This window comes from Eurosta solidaginis, chromosome 4, assembly GCF_040869045.1.
Source record: "Eurosta solidaginis isolate ZX-2024a chromosome 4, ASM4086904v1, whole genome shotgun sequence".
NCBI lineage: Eukaryota > Metazoa > Arthropoda > Insecta > Diptera > Tephritidae > Eurosta > Eurosta solidaginis.
In genome coordinates this window covers 221,371,151-221,384,132 of record NC_090322.1, presented here as the reverse complement: position 1 = coordinate 221,384,132, position 12,982 = coordinate 221,371,151, and the positions used below count along the sequence as shown (strand labels likewise).

The window sequence follows — 12,982 nt, the reverse complement described above, 5'->3', positions numbered from 1 at the left end:
TTTTTAAATTAGTAAGGTGGATTTTGAGAATAAAATAGCCTGTGCAAAAAGTAAAGATTTCTTATCTTTAAGGAATTAAAAACATGACATCCGAAGATTTGCGTGGAAAATGAAAATAAATTATCAAATTTCCTTTTAGATCAAATGAACCAGGCGCATTGTTTAAGGCCAGCGCCAATTCGTTTAACTAGGCTGAGTCAAGAATAAAATATAAGTTCAATGAAGGAAATATGGGTACAATAAGAGATTTTATCAGCTTCATATTGTTGTCTGGCGGCAACAAATAGGCAGTTCTGTGCTTGTCATCAGTATGATATGTGAACACAAGTCAGCTTGGAGTTGATTTTGAATCATAAATTGGTAAACACATCGTGGAAGAATATTTTGTTTCCATTTAGCATAACTTTAAGAAATTTGTTTAAGTCATACGAAGTGCTCAATATTGGTATTGCCTTTGATTAAGTTGCATTAAGAGATATCTTATTAAAGTGAGCCAACTCTCTTATGCGTACTAAGTCTTATTCAGTCTGAAATTTAGGTCTACAGAAAGCTCAATTGGACGAGACATATATATTTGGGTATCATCGGTATAAAGATATATGAGTTCATAGTATTCTTAAGACCATCATTGCGCTCAGTTTGAATACCATGCAATATATTTTAAATGTGTACTATTTTTCAAATTATCACACTTTAAAAGCTAAAAAATGCTTTTTCTGCTATGCTACTTTTTCAGCACGAAAATTTCCGAAGCCCCTATTTATCTATCTCCATTAGAGCTTAAGGTCCTTTGAGTTCCTTTGAGTTTCTATAACCTTGCGTTCTATGATATATCTGTTTGTGCTATTTTTAGTTCTGCGTGACTGTCATCCTTTTTTTTTTTTTGTTTTGTTTTTGAGTGTATCTTATTTGATTCAGATTCTATATTGAATTGGATTTGACAGGTATCATTGGAACCACTTCGATTTTGTTATAAAATTTGTGATTGCAAACTACTGATAATAACAAATAATAATAACAACTTATTGTGTCACTGAAAAAAACTAGCTGATGGTTTCTTGGTAAAATTTGGTTTAATCATATACCCCACAAATTCGATTTTTTGAAATATTTCATTCCATGCGACACCTATCGTAGTTTTTCCCGTATTATTTCATTGTCATCGGGTTCTGAACTATATTCCAAGTTTAAAGCTTGTAGCTTATCGAGAAATTACTTAAATTTTCATTACAAAATTCTGTTCGCTCGCTGAATAGAGTCAAGCTAAATAAAAGCGTTTAAAAAGTGTTTCTATGCTTTGTTTGACCTACCTGCTATTCTGCTTGCCTGTTTAATTGGAATTACTCATCATAAGTTCAATTAGTTCTCTAAAATCATATCCAAAGTACTTTCCGTGGCTGTTTTACTTATGTGACTTGGCGTATGTCAATCACAATTGTCCTTATGATAATTTTGAACATCGTTCCGTCATCACTTTCACATTCAATGCATAACTCAAACATCTGTATAACACACTTTTATTATTAACTTTCATTGCAACTTTTCCGTTATGACCTATGTATAGTGAATAACAAGAGCGCATGCGCACGTGCAAAAAGCAGCGACAACGACTTATCTTGCAAGATTCTCTTTATTATGGTTGGCGATTGCAGCAACAAAAAGCAAAGCATTTCAAACAAATAACACGAGATGACATTACGTCCAGCTTAGTGGCTTACAATTTCAGTAGCCACTCTACATAGAGCTAGACAAACTGGAATCCGGCTAAATTGCAACAATTGAATCTGTGCAAGCTATGTTATATGTACTTTGATTAAAAACCAAATAAGTGAAAAGTTTGTGATGATTATGGACTAAAGCAAGAGCACGAGCAAGGAAAGTGGTCAGGCAGCTGGATGGTACTTATTTTTTTACATAGATATTTACTTTTGTGTGATACTCTTTACTCAGACAATCGATCTTGTTTAGGCCTCGTCCAGACGAGCGGAACAAATATACGCTGACAGGATCCTGGACTGGTTGTGGTGAAAAGTGAAGGTTTCAACTATCGTAGGGGTGCGAGTTCGACTCCCACTCCCGGGAGAAAAGGCTTTGAAGAGATTTACAAGGTATAATCGAAACAGCTGTCGCCTTGTCCGTCCTGATGTCACGTTGTTTAAATTTTTCCCAAATTATTAAATAAATTATAAAATTAAAAAATTGCTTCAAATAAATGTTTTCATACATTTAAAAAAAAGCAATATGGGCAATCCCCGATTATTAAAAATCATACGTGAAGGTTTTTTGTTGCGCAGGGAAAAAGGAAAGGAAAAAAGATGGTATGCAGAATTTATGCAAGTTGTAAAAAAGAAAAAAGTGCATACTGAAAATGAAGTTGAATACAAATTTATTATATTTATATTGCTGAACCCTGAGGCAGCGAAAATTCGTGATATGCCGTAATGTACACGTTAAACTTGATTTTTAAATATGAAGAGTAAGCACGGACTATATTCTGTGAAGCTCTTGGAGTGCGTGATTAATCAAAAATAACTTTTTTTCATCCAGAGCAAGGAGGCTCAAAAGCATAACATATTTTTCCATTTTTATCTCTTAAACACCCAACTGATTTTTGACAACTTTTTTCCGGAGGGTGTTTTAGATTCTCCTCCATACAAATTGTTCGGCATTTTTTTGTATGTGGAAAAAAAATTTAATGCACCTTTCAAGCCTGACCTGACAGCTTCCGGCATTGACACCGAGTATATTTTTGCCCTCCAATTTGTCGAAAAGAAGCGCAACGCCAGTTGGAAGAGCTTCTAAATTATTAATTTTTTTCGGGGGCTTATAGCACCTCGTATTTTTTGTATGCCTTCAAGTGTTCAGAGAGATCGTACAGGAATCATTTATTTTCTTTTTATGGTCAAGATCTAAGTTTTTCTGATAGTGCGAAATGCCTAGACGCCTAAGCTGATGTGGCTTACCATAGAAAATAAAGTCAAACGGACTTCTGGAATAAAATATACCTGCAAAAGATTCCCAAATAAAAAGTGTAGTAAGTACTAACAGCATAGAAATAAAAACCGGCAGAATCCAATATTAACTGGGGTAATGGAAAGCATTCGAGATGAACGAAATAAATAACGGCTGTGAAAAGTCCCACAATCCGCTTGTGGTGCGAACGGCATAGGATTCGATTAAGCTTCTCAGAGGCTTTATGTTTATCTTAATCAAAGAAATCAATCTCAATGTGTCTTTAGTTTTCGGGAACAGAGCCTCTAAAAAATGCTACCTACAAGCACCTATTGGATGGCGCGAAGTACTGCCAAAAGAAGAAACTTATGCGGGGGAGCTTTTCAAATATATAAAGTGAACGGGATGAGTATGATAGAATGGTGTTTCCAACGAGTCTTCTTAACATTTTCAAAGTCCCAGGTTCAGCTCTCGGATCAAGATGCACAAGCCAGATATCATTGACCAAAATTCCTTCGCAGTTAACTGTGACAGACTTCTCAATTTTTAGCATATGCGGCGACCTTACAGTTTATAGTTGACATCTATATAGCCAAGAACATAACATTAACAACTGAAACGAGGCTCCGCATCTGCGCTTCGAAGGGACTTTTAGAGCCACAGTAGATGTGGTTGGCCCAAATTGTGGATGAGGCGCTACACGTGTACACCGATGATTCCAAATTAGTGGAGGGAGTAAGGTCTGCGGTTTACCGTGCTGATCCGAAAATAAAAAGATACCAGAAGCTGACAGATCACTGTAGCGTTTTTCAGGTGAAATTAGTAAAATAGCTTAAACTGCAGTCGTGTGAACTTTTGTGTTAACAGCCTAGCAGTAATTAAGGCCTAAATCTCGCATAGCGCAGAATCTTAAGGTGTGTTAGAGTGAAAGCAATCCTGGAAAGAATCGGGGTACGGAGAAACATACAACTATATAAGGTTCCAAAGCATATAGGAATAAATGGGTAGCAAATTAACTCCTATCATTAAAAAGAGAGATATAAACTACTTTCTGGCGTCAGATGCATTTAAATTAGGCTCTGTCAGTGATTCGCAGATGTAGAAAGTACGGGTTGGAAGAGGAAACGATCGAGCACGTTTTGTGCTCGTGCACTGCGCTTACCAGGCTAAAACTCCAGCTATTAAGAATAATAAGGTTGTCAGATCTAGAAAAAAAAGTGGCGTAGGGCTAAGAAAGCTTCTTGTATTTGCCAAGAGGACGAAAATATTTTATAACACAGGTCATGGTTTTTGATAGACTTTTGAGTTTGCTCGTTGAACAAACTTCTACTAACACTACGAACTTCTGCTTACTAACTTCACGCAACTATGGCCAGCTTAACCTAACCTAACTTAACCTCGTTCCAAGTCACGCAACTATGGTCGTTACCTACATTCCAAAGACGGGCAAAGGATGTTGAATGCTGATGACAGATATTGCGAACTGTCTAGTTCAAGGGCACGATAACAAAAATTACTACATATTCGAGTGTTAAACTAATAAATGGTGCTTGATCTTAGCGTAATAAGTCGAGAAAGCTCTAATTGAAGTTTTTTATAGCTACTAGCAACTGGGCTTTAGAATTGTTGTAGGGAAGTGCGGTGGCGAAACATTTTACAAAGAGTTGAGTGCATGTGCGTTTTTGATTGGTTTCTGTTCTAATCCGTTGTTTTGTCTACGTAATAAACCCAATAAGTTATTGTGAAGCCAAGCTATTATTGAGTATTGAAACTCAACAGTGGGTAACGGTGGTTGACATTCCTTGGACTACTTGCAGCTATATAGACTTTTCTTGATCCTGTGAGCCTTTAATTAGCTCAGCTTATGCTTGGTTGATTTCATCTCTTGAAAGTTAGCCAAATCCCCGTTGGCAAAACATTCAAAGAATTTCTTGCTATCAGTGCCTAAATAGTTGGTGGATATAACTTTGTCGCGCAGACATCCTGTCCAATACTTTTTACATCACATAACTGCAATTTACGTAATTACGTGGTTTGTAACTTCAACACTAAACAATAAATGTTGTTTACATAATTCTTCAAAACGGTTACCACCGTTGAGAGCCCGAACATTGTTTTCTCCTACTCGTATTTCACTCACATTGCACAAAACAACGGCGCACCCAACGTCCTTACACCCTTTACCAGACGCATCAAAATTGGCAGTTCAGCTAAGCTATGTAAGTAATAATTTTCAATTTGTTGTAAAACAGTTAACTGCAATGTGGGCACTTAAAGAACATATTCAGGTTCTAGTGCGCATAAATATCTTCAAACGTACATACATACTTAGTTAGTTCTACACGTTTAGTTATATATATACATGTACATCACCAAGTGGTTATGTACTCGTCAATGTCTCGCACATAAAATTATGGGTTTGTCTAACAATTTGCTTGCTACGCAGCCTTGGACTGACCGACTTGTTTACCTCTTTGCTTTTAATATACAACTATTCATTTTACTGACTATACCTTTCATGAAAATGAAATAGTATATTAAATTCATCACGAATCTCGAAATTGTAAGTCCTTAAAGGAAAATAGATAGACCCACGAATAAGTATACCGAAATGATCAGTGAAGAGCTGAGTTGATTTAGCCATTTACGTCTGTCCCTCTGTCTGTTTCTATGTAAACTAGTGCCTCAATTTTTAACATATCTTGAGAAAATTTGGTGAGCGGGTATTCTTAGGTGTCCGATTAGACATTTGTCGGAACCACCCGAATCGAATTACTATAGCATATATCCCCCCTACACCCATTTTTCAGAAAAATAGGATTTTTGTCATATATTCCTCAATTTATGAAATTAAAGATTCAAACTTTACCATATGCTTAAGTATATTGCACATATTGTTGCCTGAAAAAATGGTTGAGATCGATTTTATATATACCATATATTCCCCACGCCCGATTGTTCAGATAAGAAGCTTTTCTTAATTTCTGCCACATTTTAAAAGATAGAAGCTTCAAACTTCACCATATACTTTCGTATTTAGCATATATTGATGTCTCGAAAATTCATAGAAATCCGTCGTATATATGGTATGTATCTCATACAACAGATTGTTTAGATAAGAAACTTTTCGTAATTACTACCCCATTTTAACAGCTAGAACCTTAAAATTTCACCATATGCTTTCGTATATAGCAGATATTTTTGTCTGAGAAATTCGATGAGATCGGTCATATATATAGCATATGTACCCTACAAATTAAAAAATCATAGAGATCGGTGGTATATATATTATATACCTTACATAAACTGTAATTTCTGTCCCCTTTTTAACAGCTAGAAGCTTCAAATTTAAATACTTACTTTTTTTTCATATATTGTTAACATAAGTGATTCATGGTCATAGCTATTTCATGCAGAGCACAAAAATCGTTAAACTTTGCATCCTCACACAAAGTACCTACCTATTTTTTATTTATCTTAAAATCGCCTAGGTATGTACATATTTGTTCAATATATTGTTACGAATATTAGCAACACTAAGAGGTACTGTCATCTCTAGGCCGATGCTTAGCAGTGACTTGATGCACATAACCAAATTAATCATTATGTCTACACATTTGTGCGTACACGCAGCGGAGAAGCAACGCACACAAACAAGCATATATCTGATATACTCCTGAAAGTATGCAATGGTTGTGCAAATTTCGCTCATACATACAAGCGCATGGGGTTTGAGAGAAGCTATAAAATTATGCGTCTGTAGTTATAGCTGAGAAATTTATAGCAGATAACCAACTAGTAGATTTTGGAATTGGAAGCGCCTAGAAGATGCAAACGGGAAATCACAGAGTATAAAAGGCCGCAACAGTAGAGGCGCGACAATCATTTTGGTTTAAGCAAGCTATTGGTTCCAAAGTATAAGTGTTATTGTGAAGTACTTTAATAAAGGCCATTTTTGCATTACTCAATATTGGAGTTATTTATTCAACCATTTAGCGATTCGAACGTTAGCAGAAGGTTGCAAATAAGGGGAATTGCACTAAATTCGTTACAATATATTTCGCATCTTATACAGCCGATTATTTGGATATTACGAATGGGATAAGATTATTGCTCAGCCCCATTCCTGAAAGGTATGAAGTCTTCGGCTTAGCCGAAGACAGTCCATCCTTAGTTGTTTTATCTTTATTTTACACCCTGCAATATTTTTAAGCTTAAATGGTTGGCAGCAACAATTACTTCGCTTATTTTAGTTAACTTGAAGTGTGAAGATAAATGTTAAATGTTGACTGCGTGTTTTTATTTATTTTTTTTTTTTTGTTTTAAACGTTTTCTCATTTATGTCTACATACATATACTGTTCTTCATTCATTGTTTCTTTAGATGATGTTAGAAAATGCAGGTTCTTGTTTGACCTCATCAATGACGCTTCCAAATGATAATTGCTGTTGGCTGTCGCATGAAGGTGTTAATAAGGGCAGCTGTTGTAGATGTCTTATTTAGCACGTTATTTATTGCTTTGGTATTCTGAACTTTGGTTCATTAAAAACTGGTACTTACATCAGAAAAAAAAGAGTTAACAAAATGGATATAGTGCTAGGCTCACATGCGGATGGTCAGTCACTAAAATAAATATTTAAAATTGACGAAAAAACGATCCCCGTTGATCTAGCAATGGCAAGCTACCGAACTCGATATGCACTTTTCATGGCCATATAACCATGCCCATTTTCAAGCTCCTTCGGTGGATATTTCTCAACGCATTTAGTCTAAAATGTTAGGTATGTTAAGAAACTGTCTACCCTAAAGTCTGCAGTATGTGGCAGAACGCCGTTGCTTTAATCAAAGGTGAGATATTTCCCAATCTCGAAGATATTAATTTGAGATCGGAAAAAGCACCTATAACTTCAAAACACTTAAAGGTTTATGCATGAATGTAACGAGCTCATACATATGTCTCGGCTGTAAATTTGTACAACATTCTCAAAAAATAGGCAGTGTCATATTTTTTTCTCGAAAACTCGGTCTTTCTTTGATACTAGTTTAGAGAAATATAAGATATTTGATGGCCGCCGTGGTATGGTGGTAGCTTACTCTGCCTATCGCACCGAAGATCCTGGGTTCACGCCCCGGGAAAAGCAACACCAAAAATTAAGGAACAAGTTTCTGGAAGAGAGTTAGGGGAACGGTCGCGAAGAGCTTGAGAGGTGGCTTAAGAAAAGGAATAGTTTGAGAAAAGTTCAAAAGCTGCTGGCTGAAAGGAAAAGGAGTAGGAACGGAGGAAGAAAGAGAGCTTAGAACAAGAAATAGTGGGAAGGGAAGACGCAGATTAAGAATATAAGAGCGTGACTAATGAGGTTAATAGAAGAAGAGAAGAAGCATAAAGTATGAAGAGGTCGAGCGAGCTGAAGTTGAAAAACGACAGGAGCGTGGAGTTTAAAGGTTGAGGAAGTAAAGAGAGAACGAAAAATAGAGAAAGGAAGAGGAATTGTAACAAGAAGATGGCGCAACAAGGAAAATCGTGGAAGAGTGAAAAAAGAAAAGGCAGTGTAGGAAGGAGAAAAACATGAGTGATAGAAAGCGGTATGAAAAAAAAAGAAAAACGGAATTAAGAGAAAAAGAATAGGAATAGAAAAAGACTATTAAAAGGGTGAAAAAGTCGAAAGCAAGTAAAAGAAAACAAAGAAGTTAAGCGGATTAGAAATACGAAAAACCGTATGGATAGGAGGGGTGTCAAAAAGTAAAGAGTAATTCTGAGAGGAGCAAAAGGGGATGAGAAATTAAAAAAGAAAGAAGACAAGATAAAGGCAGATAAATTGACAGATGTTGGATTTGGAGCTCGTTTAGTCAAACAAAGCCTACTTTGATACTGATTGTCGCTCTGAGCATACATCCAGAGAATATATTGATCACTCGTCGTAATATCCTACTCCAGCTTTCTTACTAACATCGATGTGATCCAAGGAAGAACAGACTTTAGTGTGCTGACAACTATCCCCTGCGCCTATTTCAGAGGTCGATACTCTTTCTGAGGTCGATATAAGCCATGTGTTCCATTTTCCGCCACTCTTAATGTCCTCTAAGCAGAAGTTACCGCTATTAAGGATGTTTTGGATGAGATGCTTTGGTTACGAATTTAGCATTTCCTCGGTAAGTCAAGCGGCTGCAAACTCCTTGAGTACTCTAAAGTGGGATTAATGTCGTTATGAATTGCCTGACCTCGCCATAGTCATAGTTCTAGCACAGGAATCGTGAGTTCCAATGGTCACCTGCGGTCAGCTTTAACTAATTTAACGGTGGGCAGGCACCACTCCTGTAGAGTACGTAAGGGAATGACAGTCGGTCTGCTGAAATCATATAGCTCTTCACCGCTCATCTATCTTTGGTGATTGAGGTTATTTCAGGTCAATGAAAGAGAGAGATAGCCGATACGTTTTAATATACTGGAAACGCACACGATCAGCGAAAATACAGCTACGGTTATGATCAGAACAGAGGCCGAAAAGTTTAACCGCCCCCGTAATAAATCAATACAACCAGCTATGGCAGTTGGCTTAATTTTTCTTTCTTCAATTGCTAAAAAAAATTTTTAATTTAGAAGATATTAATAGCTGTGTTTTTTTATTCTTCTATATACGTTTACGCTTAAATTTCATATGGACTGCTAAGCGACAAACTTTAAATACACCTCTGAAATTGCTGCGCATAAAATTTGGCCTACTATATTTCAATACGCATTATACTCAGATGTAACTGAAATATGTGTCTCTGTTTCACCCTGTACACTAATTATGTCCGTTCTATGTGTGTCCACAATTCATCGCAACTGATTCAGCTATATGTTATACCCTATGGCCATCAGAGGGTTGTGTATCCGCTTTTCGGTACACCCTGTGCTGTAGCTTTAGTTATTTAACCACTGCCGCTAGATGGGTCTCCTAAGCATTATCTAAGCGAGGATTGGCGTTTTTTTTCACGCGCAAACGAAACGTATACGCGTGTAAAAAAAACACGGCTAATGACAAAAGACTGTTGTTAAGGTCTCAAGCTCGTTTCCAACCCTTGGTATTGTGGCGAATATTAGCAGTGCTATACATCACTGCGCTGCTGCTAAATAAATACACAACAACAATAAGGAAAGCAGTCACACTTATGCACGTATACACACCAAAGCAAGCAGTCACATATACACATAACCAACACCTTGAAGCAAAGAGATTATTTCACATACACAAATATATTCAGCAGGTAAAAGTGAAGAGGATAGAGAAGTAATCACACATCACGTTATCATCTGCTAAGAGCAGAAGTTGTTACTCACACATACACACGCATATAGCTAAATAACTAAGTATGAGATACAATTATTCCAGAACGCATTTTCGTGAAAAGTCTAGACCTTATGAGAAATATGCGAGCAAGACAGAGAATGTAAAAGCAGCGCAATCAGAGGGATAATCAATCAGTTTGATTTTAACACGCTGTAGTGAAGTACGCGATAATTGTGAAGTACTACTACCAAAGTAGTCTAAATAAAGAACGTTTTGTTATACTAAATATTTTAGTCATTTATTCGACAGTTCAGAGATTCGAACTTTAACAGCAGCTGCAAAATAATCAGAATTTCCCAAAATTCGTAACAGTATTTCTGTTTCCTCTCATTCGAAGTAAACAGATATTACAACATATCCACATATTTCCTGAACAAATAAGACTCTTTTAACTCAACATTACCCAGCCTAAAATAGGCAATTTGAAGATATATTACGATTAAAAGAAATATAAACTTTAGGGTTATACTTAAAACAAATTTCAACATTATTCTCATATTACATGAAATTTTGTTCAGGATTAAAAATGATTAAGGCGTCTGTCATTCATGGTATTATTGATTTTTGATGTCAGACGCAAAATAATAACTTAAATTTTTGATTTCCATTGGAAAATCTGAGCTGTGCTACACGTTTGATCCAACTTTAATCAGGACTAAAATTGTATCATCGTGTTATTCTTTGGCGGGGGACTAAAGAAAATCGTTCATTTCATGTTTATGGACCACCCCAATGAACGTAGTCTTACTTTGACAAAATATGTGAACATTTCAAAAAATCCTAATAAATCTTGCAAAATATCAAAATCAATTACGCAAAATCTTTCCCAACAATATATGAATGAACAAATAAAAACAATCTAAATTATCGAGACTTGTTTACTAGGTTCGAGAATTTTCATAACAAACGACCTCAAATTGTTAGCTTTAGCGCTGTAGGCAGCAACATTTTTTTTAACATTCAAGAGCCATAAGAGTCAAATTTCATACAGAGTGCGCACCAATAAAATATGGTAAATGGGAAAATAAAACAAAAGCGCATAACAACAATTGAATAATTTATCTATATTTGGCTAACCTCAGCTTGGGTGCAACCGGCAAAGCAACCACAATTTTAGTTAGTATGTCACCAATGCAATGCAACGAGCTTTCTGCATAAATGCAGACCTAAACTTGATGTGATAAAAATGTGAGTGAGAATGGAAGAGAGCGAAAACTAGCTTTGAAATACATGCTGTGAGCTTTAGCCGGCAGACGCTGTTGATTTACTTAACGCTTCTGCATCTGAACAGGTGATTTTCAAGTCGTCAACGCTGTGGCTGCACTTTTGAGATACTTACACACACTAACACAATCGCACTTGAGCCAAACACGCTTTTCAAGTAAACAGGTTGCTGTCAAACGAGCTTTGGCTGTCAACATCATAAGCAACAACAAAATGCACACCAATTTATGTAGCAGCAGCAATAAAAGCATTCCATGGCGCATTTTTGTAGAAAAAGCAAAAGCATGAAAAATCCATGCGCTTACGAATCTTTTCGTGCTTGAATACCTGCAAGCTAAGCATTCATTCAGTCAACGATAAAACCTTCAAGTGTACGCAATATAGAAGCGCACGATCTTAAATGGCGATTGTGTTTCAACTTTCGTTAAATTTATCGCTGGAATGCATAGAGTCGGTCGCGCATGCGTAAAGTAAACTAACTGTTATATTTGTAATGTGATTTTTTTTTAGTTTTATTGTCTGCAAACAAGCACTAAATTGAATTAGTTTATTTTCTAAATTTTTGTGTTCATTTGTGATTTGAATTGATTGCGTTTTACCCTCGGTGTAATTTTGTGTTTTTAATGCAACATCTTACGGATGCACAACTTTCTTCAAAGTCAACAAATTTAAATATTTAAGCTTTTCTCTCAATGCAATTAAACTTCTTCGATTCTCTTTAGTAGCTATACAGCATTGGTGGAAAAAATAGAAAATCAAAGTGCACGAAGCAGTGACAAAAAGTGAATTAATGCTATAATAATGATATATGAAATTATAAAAAAATAAATTAAACGATTTCCACTGTGTATATTTCTCGGTTAGTGAAAGGTGTCGTACGTGTATCCGCATATCAGTTTTAAATTACTTATACAGAAGAAAAAATTTTTTGCTATACCATAGCATTTGAAACAAAAAAGAAATGCAATTAATTTGAATTTTTATACTTGTACATGTATGATTAATACTTGATACACAATAATTTGTGTTCTTATATAAATAAAAGTGGAAACATAACGGTTTATGAAGACATATCTATCTATCTGAGGAAAACACATCGCCTTTGGTGAGCTCAATTAAAATATTGCTTATATTGTACTAGGAGCAGAGTTGTTAAGGAATGCATTCCATTTGGAATAATTATTCTTTTGATGGGAGCCGCAGAGGATTAAAATACTTTTTTGTAAATCCGGAATAATGACTTAAAAATTGTAGTTACTATCCCTTTTTGCATTTCACTAATTATTTCTTCTTTTTTATTACTCTTTTTTTATTCAATCGACTGCATTCATTGGACTGGAATACTCTGAGGTTGCATTCCATAATCCTTACCATTCCTATAGCTTTCCAATCTTATTATTTACTCGCGAAATGCTTTTGAATTTTGTTATTCCATTAGGGGAATTCTTTTATTTTTTTTTTCTTTATTCCACATG

At 35.7% G+C, this 12,982-nt stretch overlaps 1 protein-coding gene across 4 annotated transcripts in view; it reads left to right on the top strand.

Moving 5' to 3' along the window:
• The first annotated feature begins 11,869 nt into the window (after positions 1-11,869).
• Positions 11,870-12,982, top strand: part of LOC137251003 (uncharacterized) — a 155,082-nt gene continuing 153,969 nt past the window's right edge. For 2 of the 4 annotated variants that reach the window (XM_067784828.1, XM_067784829.1), the window contains exon 1: positions 11,870-12,612. The gene's annotated coding sequence lies outside the window, so the exon portion shown is untranslated. The remainder of the gene's footprint in view (positions 12,613-12,982) is intronic. The other 2 variants (XM_067784830.1, XM_067784833.1) reach the window with 2 other exon arrangements.